Raw genomic sequence first — 9,993 nt, forward strand, 5'->3', positions numbered from 1 at the left:
AACAAATAACTACAGTTCTTCTCTAAAAGTGTGATCACATTTTTACTGCGATTTGTTAGTACAAAAGAATTGTCGGTACTAGGAGGAACCCAGACCTGCGTTGTCCTGAGTGCGAGCTTTCCTATGCGTTGGACGAAAAGCGGTTTCAGTTGGTAGGCGATGCAAACGTGGTAGATTTTATTTGTAATATGTGTGTGCTAGGGTCGCGACTAGACCGACGAGAGAAGAAGGATAAACTAGCTATGCTGGTTGGGAAGGTGGAAAAGGATCTCCAGAGCAAGCAGAAGCAGAGGAAGGTGGTAGAAGATAAGCGAGCCAACGTATTAATGAAGATGAAGCCCGCCACTCCGCAACGCCATGGTGAACGCTTCGAGACAAGCAAAGGAAATCTGGCTGGCTTCGACGCGAGAGCAGCAAAGGAGGACAAAACCACCACGCGGAAAAGCGGTGGCGGACACGTCAGTGACGGTGACGGAGAGGCTACCACTGGCGTGTTGGCCACGGAAGAAGAGAACAAGGCGAATGATGAGGATAAGACCAGGGAGGGGGGCATCGCGGCCTCAAGTGCAAACTCTTGGTGGCGAGGAGGAGAATAAGCGTCGAGTTGCCGTTCTAGGGAATTCAAACAGGCGTAAAGTAAAACCATTGATAATAGAGGCGAGCGCGTCCAGATTAGTTCGTTTCAGGTGAAACCGATTTGGGAAGTGATAGCCAAAGCCAAGCAACACATGTGAGATAGAATGGAGTAGAGGCACCTAGGGATCATGTTGGGTGGAGTGATTGACATACGGAAGGAACGGGGAACACCGATCGAGGGAGAAATTGCTAAAGGGGTCACCGATCGGCGGATTGTTTCAAAGTAAGTGAAAATAACACTGCGCACGGTGCCAACTGTTCAAAGGCAGGAGCATTAAACCGAAAGGGCAGTGCATGCAGTAAACAGGAAAATTTGGACGCTAGCTAAGGCAATGAATTTCACGGTCATTGACATCAACCGAGAAATGCAGCGAGCAGTCCGGGAAGGCGCTTTTGTACGTGACGGGAACGCTCTAGGGATAAGGTAGCAACACGGGTTGGAAGTTCATTCATAGCAGGGGCAGTAGTCTTTTTAGGCGGGGCGCAGGCAATCAGGAAGTTAGATTAAGTACTGAGTGTTGCGAAACACCGACAAAGAGCAGAATTAAATCACGGACAGTTAACAAAGGCGGGCAAAGGATGTATGTAGCGATGTTAAAATTTGTTACATGGACGTGCAGGCGGCCGCAAGCAGGAAAAATGGCTGGAAATTCAAAGCCAGCTGATTAACGGAGCCATTAGGGTGCACGCCTGGGCCTAAACACATCCGCGAGATTCGGAGTAGCCGCCTGTTATTGGCAATGTTGTATGCTACGGGTGCAACAGAATGACGGAAGTGTAGACATAATAATTAGGCTGGCTATGGAGTGGCAGAGGGTGAAAGAACATGTAAAGAGCATTTATGGATTAGCGGCACATGGAAAGGCAAAAAGACGAGGCTAGGAGTAGCATACCTATAGACAGGTAGTAATAACAGAGATACAAATAAATAATTGATTGATTGCATGAGAAGCGGTGTTAATGAGCTCGAAAATCGGGCCAGGTGCTATAAGTAGAAGATATGAATGCTTGGCTTGCAGTAACGCCTCATATGCACCGGCCCGCTGCCGGCACAATCTCGGAGGCAACGCAAGGACGTTCGCGTGGACTTTGCGGTGGCACCACTCCATAGCGCCGCGTGTCCAAAGGGAAGTGTGAGAGAGGTGCCAGCTTCAGTACGCACCTCATACGATACGTTTCGGGTATTCGCATACGTGGATAGATAGTTATCGTAGGTGAGTTCTGCCCGAAGTTTTGCAGAATGTTCTTTCCTTTGATATAGAGTAGTTTTGTAGGAACCGTACTGTAGTACTGGTGAAATAACAGCGTGAAGTGACTATGCTAACGCAAGTTCTATATCAGGTAAGCAGCTAATGTGTTATGGGGCATTTTTCAGGATGGCTCCCCCCTCCCCCTTTCTCGGTTTCCCCTTTATTCATTAAACTTGACGAGGTGACAGATAAAAAGAACACGTTTCGAAAGGTGTTGTATCCGAGTTTGTGCTTGGGCGGCCTCTGAGCATCCCACACAGTGCAGGTATAATTTCAGTACTATGAAGCACCGTCATATAGTCTTTCGTACAAGCCGGTAGTTCCTCGATGAATACTTTCCTGACCAGTGGATAGGAGAATTTGGACCAGCGACCTGGCCGCCGACCTCGTCGGTTTTGTGGCCTTTAGATAGGTAGCTGGTGTGTCAATGCGTGGCTGGTGCCCTAATTCTTAAGTTGCTTTTGTTCGGCAATACTATGGAAAGAATAAACAAAGGGAATTGTGAAGGAAAGTTTTCGGCTGTCAGATCCCATGGTTCAAAGGGTGCTTATCGGGTAGAGTGTTTCCATCAATGAGTCCTTTATACTTCTATTAGTTATTCTATTAGTTATAAGTTATTAAAAAAGAAACGTCTACCTTAAAAGCTTCTTTTGACTTTGATCCGGTGAAAGCGGAAATCACTGCAGTCTGGAAGCGACAATCAATCGCTGACTGCCCGGCATACTGAGTATTAACTTAAACGTTGAAAAAGAGCGCGATCATTCTATTGATCTTACGGTACGGCGGGCAGACGAAAAAAAAAAAATGAGATAAATAATATTGCGAGGGGAGGAAGGCCGTTTTATTTAAGAAGGACGTCGCAAAATGCAATCAGCCGCCAACAGGAAAGCTCTTGACAAAGTTGATCTCTTAGCTGTAGTGACAAGTATGGTATTGAAGCATCGATTATCGGCAGCCAAGAGCACTCTGCGATCCAGATAGCACAATATGATGAATGAATCAATTTTATTGAAAGAACGATGGTTCTGTGGTCTCTGCTCTGGTGCGGGGAGATGGGTAGGGTATTAGAGGAGAGGGTGATGGAGGTGAACCCGCACCGCCGCTGAAGCCCTAGCCACGTCGGTCTTCAGGTCGATGTCCTATAGGGATTATAGAGCAGCGCTGGCCACTGCCGAGGGCGGACAGATCCACTTCTCTAGAGTTTTTGCTGTACAACGATGGCGATTACGGGCATCTTGGAGGCCTGGGAAAGCTGAGGGCATGAGGGGTATGACCTCAAGTACAGGCACGTACACTCGCCACTACTCGAGCGCAAAGACTATCGCTTCTTTGTGAGTGAGTAGTGGTGCACCAGTCGTTAATGTGTGTTCGTTCCTTTGGATTGATTCTCTTATCGTCCTGGGCTGGGCGGCACATGCCTCAGCCCACGTACGATCCTGATCTCCCAACGAAGGAGGAGCAAGTACGAGTAGTACTGCACACAGCCTCCTTGCCAGGGTTCCCCGCGTGGTCCGGTACCCAATCCACCCAGACCTGAGTCCCACATTTTGCAGTGATTTTATTGCAGGGCAATGATAAGACAAGGGAACGTTCAAAACACTAGCAACAAATGCGGCACTTCAAGGGAAAATGCGTCTCACCTCGCGTGCCGCCATGGAAAAGCCTACGCCCACCGAAGCTACTGCCCTAGGCTACCATTATGGAAGACCACTGCCAGGCGATAATAAATAAGACCAATGGCGGTCCGCAATATGGGATACACCTTCACATGGCATGGGAGGAAACCCTACAGGTGGCAGTGCTCGCGGTGGTGCTGACCGGTGACGGATGCATAAAGAGGAAACTACTAAGTTTCTTCAGTACCAATGTTCACCTGCCTTTGTCTATATCCAAGCGCAAGGATCAGGATGGCGGCTAATCGATGGCAGTCATTCTTGACTTCTGGCGACACAGTGTATCTGAACACTGTACGTGCGTGCTGACGACACTATCCGGCTTACCAAGAGTAGACACGACTGCGTCCTTCATTAAATAAGCAGTATAAAAGGAATCAGGTGGTTCGTATTGCGTAATATAGACTGGGAGACGTTGCGAAACTTAATCAGGCAAAGTGTTTGCACACGTAATCTGTATAGCCCCAGGGCCTGAGAAGCACTTTTTGGGCTTTTCGAAAACAGCTTTCTTATCCTATGGACAGCACCTACAAGAGTTCTATTGTGAAGGGACACCGAACGGCACTAACGAAAAACATATCATTATGATTACTTAATTAGTGAAAAAAATGTAATATACCACCCGTTTTCTAGCGTCCGTTGTTGATAATATTCTGACATGGAAGAAACTACGATTTTACAGTTTTTATTGCTCCACCTAGGAAGCTTTGACAGACTTGATAAAAAACGCCGTGTATGCGGATCATGTGTATATTAAGAACGTACAATTAAATTAATCGCATTGGATGATGTTATCATGTGCACCTTTCGAGCGTCGACTAATTCAAACGGCTACTTCGTATTGAGATGCAAAGTAATCTTGCCGCCGGTATCATGAAAAAAAGTGCTAAATAATAACAATAATATCCTTCAGTTCATGAAAATAATACAAATTCAATGACCGGTCAGCCCTAGCCATGAAGGCTTGTCGGGCTGGAGCCGGCAGTCAGCGACAAGTACTTAAAAAAATACAAGCAAGGTTAGCCAGCTATAAACTCAAGCAAGGTACAAAACAAAAACAAACTACAATACAAAAGGAGGCTACGACACCAAAGCAAAGTACAAAAAAACAAAAGCGAGCTTCGAGCAAAACCAAGCTACAAAAGATGTAAAGCGAAACAAACAAGGAAACACATCAATCTAGAGCAAACGAAACTAATCGAAACTATGGCACGGGCTCTGGTGACAACTAAATAGAATAAAGCTAATCACAGGTCTTCTGAACACACTTGTCACATCTCCAACTTCATCCAGACTCCATTTGGGACGAAAGAAGCAATGAAAGCAGAGCTCAGTTGAAGCCCATTCTGAAACAACGCAGACAGTAATTAAATTTTCTTTTGTACCAATACAGCGCACTGGTGTGAAGCATACACTTGACCGAGCAGGCAAGCATTCTTGGAATTGTGTAGCGTATCAAACGTCTCCTGTTGCAGACTTCGTTAAGACGTCCGACTGCATTTGGAAGGCAAAATGCCTGTGCTGCTCTTCTAATGAAGTAACTATTGTATGGACCATCGATAGGGCTTTGTACTAGCCACATCCAATAATCCCTTGTGGCCATATATAGAAGCAACGCTTTTTACATAGGATCTCATAGAACCACACGCTGTTATTGTGTACGGAAGCTATAAGACACTCGATGTTACTTATTATGTCTACCTAGGCGGGAAAACATTACGTTGAATAATATTTCTTATGTGCTGGTTGCCTGGTCACGAAATCCAAATCGAAAGATGGACGAGGATGTTTTGAGAAGAAAGCTAGCAATTTTTATCAGTTTTTCGTGATATGACAACGTGAATGCCGACGAGCAAAGGCGGGAGAATTTTGTCGCTCACCTCGTGGTGCTCCTCATCCACAGAAAGCTTGAATCTGGCGAGAACTTTACACAGAATAATCTTCATCTTGAGGAGAGTGAAACTTCACCCTAGGCATGCCCTGGGGCCTTTTCCGAACGGCTGGAAACTGATCGGGTGGATGTTCGGTTTGTTCTCCGGGTTGAACCTGTGCGTAGTGGCAAAAAGGCGGCCCTCAAAAATAATCGCTTGGCATGAAGCGCCGAGTCAAGGCTGAGGCAACCCATGTCCGATAACGCTGCTCAATGTGAAAGCTTAAAGAGACAAAGCACTAAATGAGCTTAAACTTACAGGTTATTCTTTAAAACCTCCATTTTCGTTTTTATTGCGGCAACAGGTTTGTTCGCAAAACATATGAACGTCTCAGTTCAATTTCTTAACACTTCGCTCCGAAACCTCGGCGCTGGGACGCCAGCGTGACGTAACGCATATCAAAGTGTTTTCGTATCGGAGCGATTTTATTGAAGGAAAGCTTCTCGAAGCTTGCTAAGTCCAGTTTTTGGCACTTTAACGCTACAATATGCTTCATCTCTACTGATAAAACATATTAAGTTGGAGAAGACGGCGTCAAGTGCAATGACGTCATGCCAGGGTGTAAGGGGAGCTTCAAGGAGGCCTCGCCACCCATCTCTAGTGTTCTTGATTCTTTTGTGGCGTACTAAGTAAGAGCGGGATTTACAGTTCTTGGGAAGTTTCTTATAGTTCACGAAGCCTCTTCTCAATGAGGTAATCGTAGGATATTCTTTCTTTTTTTTTTTTGCTGTTGTGGGAGCATAATTTGCTAATACAACGATACTTATGCTTCAAACGATGCCAACCAAGCATGCTTCATTGAATTTGCCTGGGCATTGCCTTCGCTCGACGCTATGCCCATCTCAATCGACCGGGCGGACAGCCCGTACTGGGAACGCCGGCAAGTGCCCGAGACTCTCCAAGATCTGTTTTGCGACTGCCCTCTCTACGAAACACAGCGGAAAACGCCGGTTTCTGCGCTAGCAGGCATTTGCAGGCAAACATTGTCTGCGCCTGCGTGTCCGCGCTTTTTTATGCGCTTTCTTGAAGTGCTTGGTGGAAACAGAGAACCGGGAGATGCTCTGGGAAGATATAGACATATCTACTGGAATTGAGCAATGCACATCAGTCAACGCGTCGCATGCTCCGGAGCACTAATGAAGAACAAAAAAGCGCTGAGTGCTCGTAATTGCTTTGTCATATCTTTATTTGTGGATGCCGTCAGAGCTCGAGATATACCCTGTTTCGCGAGAACTCCGGCCTTTCGCTATAGCACTACAGCGCCAAGATGAAGGAATGTTGAGTGTGAAGGGTTGTGTAAATCAAAAGGTTAGAGCCGACCGAGCAGGATGAAACATTAATCTCAGCTCCTGTACTATGGAGGAAAGCTACTTAAACAAATGGCATGACTAGGAACAAAGTTGTTATTGATTAATTTTCCTCTCCTCTTCCTCTTCGTCTTGAAAGCAAATAATTGGTGCGTATCTGCGAAGGCTGCCTGTAAGCCATACCCCTAAAGACAACGATTTCCATCGCGAAATATTGCGCCCGCTATCTATGTCAATAGAACATATTAAGCGCTAGTCTTCATCACTGCCACGGCATCACTGTTCATGAGCGTGTACCTGCTTCGGCTGCATGTCCGCGTGGCCTAATGGATAAGGCGCCTGATTTCGGATCACGAGATTGCAGGTTCGAGTCCTGTCGCGGACGTCGAACCTTTTTTTTTCTCGCTGCATGGCACAGCATTGCATTTATGGAGTGCCTGTGGTTCCTAGACGTGGGGCCGAGTGAAATAAGCGCATTATTAGGCATCAGGTAACCACAAGTTTTAGTCCTGTCATGGATTTTGCGGTTGGAAGATTTTTTTTTTTTTTTGTTGGACTGGTGCGGCATTAATCTTCATGCAACGTGCAGAATATGCTGCTACATGTCCGCTTGTCTTCATGGGACGCCCTATCAGACCACCGTCATGCTCCGAGGTAGGTGACATGAGCTACATCGCAGTTGTTTCAGCGGCCTAGCAGGGTCGTGTTACCAATAATTTTTCATGGCGGCCAATCAGGATATCAATTACTGATGCCTTAGTTGCCAGCATGTGCGATGGTGTTGAATAGATTTTTTATTTTATTTTTCTGATAGTGCACATACGCGGGGTAGCTTATCCTGTTGAAATTTTCAACGGAGCATTAGCCATCTGTTGGGACTAGTGAGTTATGCGTACAGGCGTTCTTTATCCTTCCCATTCAATAAAAAGGGATAATATTAGGCGAAAAGTTACGGCTCAGTTACCTGAACGTGTTACGTGCGTTTTCTACCCGCAGTCAGGACAAGGCTCGCGTTGTCACTATAATATGTATCACGTAACCGAATGTACAGATCAGTCTACGGCTATATAATTAAATCACGACGCTTCTTCTTTTTTTTATTTTGTCCTTCTGACGGGTACTAGATAAACGTGTCTCCACACAGTTACAGGAGTTTCGTTTAGGCAATCTGCCCAGCTACATTGATATCTAATACATCGGCACGACGAATGCTTTGGCATTAATGTAGTCCGAGTCAGACCGACTCATCCCTTTTCGATTTTCATGTTTTGATATGCTACAATCGCGAAACAATGAACAACTATTGCCTCGCGCCCTACTTCTCTCCCGCGCACGCCGTGCTTCCGAGCTAGCTTGGATTCGCCTGGGGACTCACAGAGCAAACAGCGTTCTCCAGCGAAGTGCCTATGCACAGGCGAACAAAAATCCCTAGAGGTAGCATGGCGCATTTCGGTTATTTTTTCGCCCATGCGCAGTATTGGGGCGAGGACTTACGGAGTGCCATCTGTCGGAAGCGCACCCTTGCGTAGTATGAGGTATAACGCGGCGCGCATTTGGCTTACAGCGCTCAATAAAAACACCACGCGGCAGCACTCCTGGACAGTTCTGTAAGTGCCCTCAAAACGAGGGAAGTTTTTTATTGTCAAAATGATAATCTTGGGCAAACTGAAAGCACAGAACCGTTTACAGACGCTATCCCTTTCCCGAATACGTACAGTGAATGTTCACTGCGCCTGGTCGCCGAGATGGAGCACCCCAAACCGGCTTTTTGCGTGAAATGTAGGCAAATGCTTAGAATAAATTATGTCAAATATGCTGTTGTTGTGGGCTGTCTGTATAACGGAATAGAGCATAACAGGAGGAAGCCTCAATGCAGCGATTGCACGGGTTCGCAGCAACCGACTGCGCGTCTGCATGCATTTCCGCGCACAATATTTCGCTTTCGCTGCAAGCGCGTTTTCGCACCGTGCCATGAACTTTAGGCCGCAGAGTCTGAGCATTTCACAGTACACAAGTAACCATTGTTCCGTGGACGTTATCAGAGCTGTTGAAAAATAATTTCGTTATAGAGACTTCGACGCCTACTCTGACTGTGATATCCTGTGGCGGCGACTCAATCTTTTTTTTATTCTTCTAAATTCTTCGACGTTTCAATATTATTTCTAAGGTTGCGTCGCACTGTATGCTTATCGGTCTTCTCAGTGTGCGACTTTCCGCTGCTTCTTTTTCGTAATCCAGTACATTAATTCATAGCACAAACATGACCGTATGCCATGCCTTTTATTAATGTGCTTCTGACGCTGCCTTTCCATTACAATGTACTGGCCAGTATCTAGCATCAACAAGCTCATAGTTCGTAGAGTGCGGGAGCCCATCCATTCTGGCAGAGCGGCCGAAAATTCACAAGCCGGATGTCCCGGTACGACCAATTGTGGACTACACACGCTCGCCGTTGTACGAACTGCCCGGCTACCTGCACCGTATTCTTAGGCTGCTTGCAGTACTCAGGCGCACTTTCGTCATAGACTCCGCTCATTTCATGGAGCAAATAAGAAGCGCCTGCATTGACGATGACGAAGTCATGATCTCCTTTGACGAAAAGTCAATGTTTAAATGCGTGCCTATTGACTATGCGGACGAGTGCTGAAGGAAACGTCTCGAGGCTGACTCTTCTTTGCCCGAACGCACGCCATACGAATCCCACGACCTTTGCCGACTTCTAAAATTTTCCCTTGAAAACACCTACTTCGCCTTTAACAAGGAGTACTACAAGCAAGTATTCAGCGCAGCGATGGGAGCCTCTGTGTCCGTCGTTTGCGCCGACATTGCTCTAGAGGATGTGGAAAGTGCCGCCTTATCTTCATTCGGGACGCGACCAAAGCTATTTCTAAGATGCATGGACGACTGCTTCTGCATTATCCCTCGCCGGCACGCAACACATTTCCTCAAGCACCTAAATTCCTTCAAGCCGATTATACAGTTCACGGCTGAAGAGGAAAACAATGGGCGAATTCACTTCCTGGATGTCCTCGTACAAAGGACTTCAAGCGGCTTGAGGACTAGTGTGTACAGAAAGCCAACGCACAGGGGAAAGTACCTGAGCTTCGACTCGGCGCACCCAATTGGGCAAAAGCGATCCGTCGCTGCAGCACTCTTTTCCCGGGCATTCCGCGTCGCTCCAGCCTCATGAAACGTA

At 46.6% G+C, this 9,993-nt stretch overlaps 1 non-coding gene across 1 annotated transcript; it reads left to right on the plus strand.

The window, feature by feature from the left end:
- Positions 1-7,109: 7,109 nt before the first annotated feature.
- TRNAR-UCG (transfer RNA arginine (anticodon UCG)) lies at positions 7,110-7,182 on the plus strand. The gene has a single exon. It is a non-coding gene; the product is annotated as a tRNA-Arg (tRNA).
- Positions 7,183-9,993: the final 2,811 nt, after the last annotated feature.

This window comes from Dermacentor andersoni, chromosome 1 (assembly GCF_023375885.2).
Source record: "Dermacentor andersoni chromosome 1, qqDerAnde1_hic_scaffold, whole genome shotgun sequence".
Lineage (NCBI taxonomy): Eukaryota > Metazoa > Arthropoda > Arachnida > Ixodida > Ixodidae > Dermacentor > Dermacentor andersoni.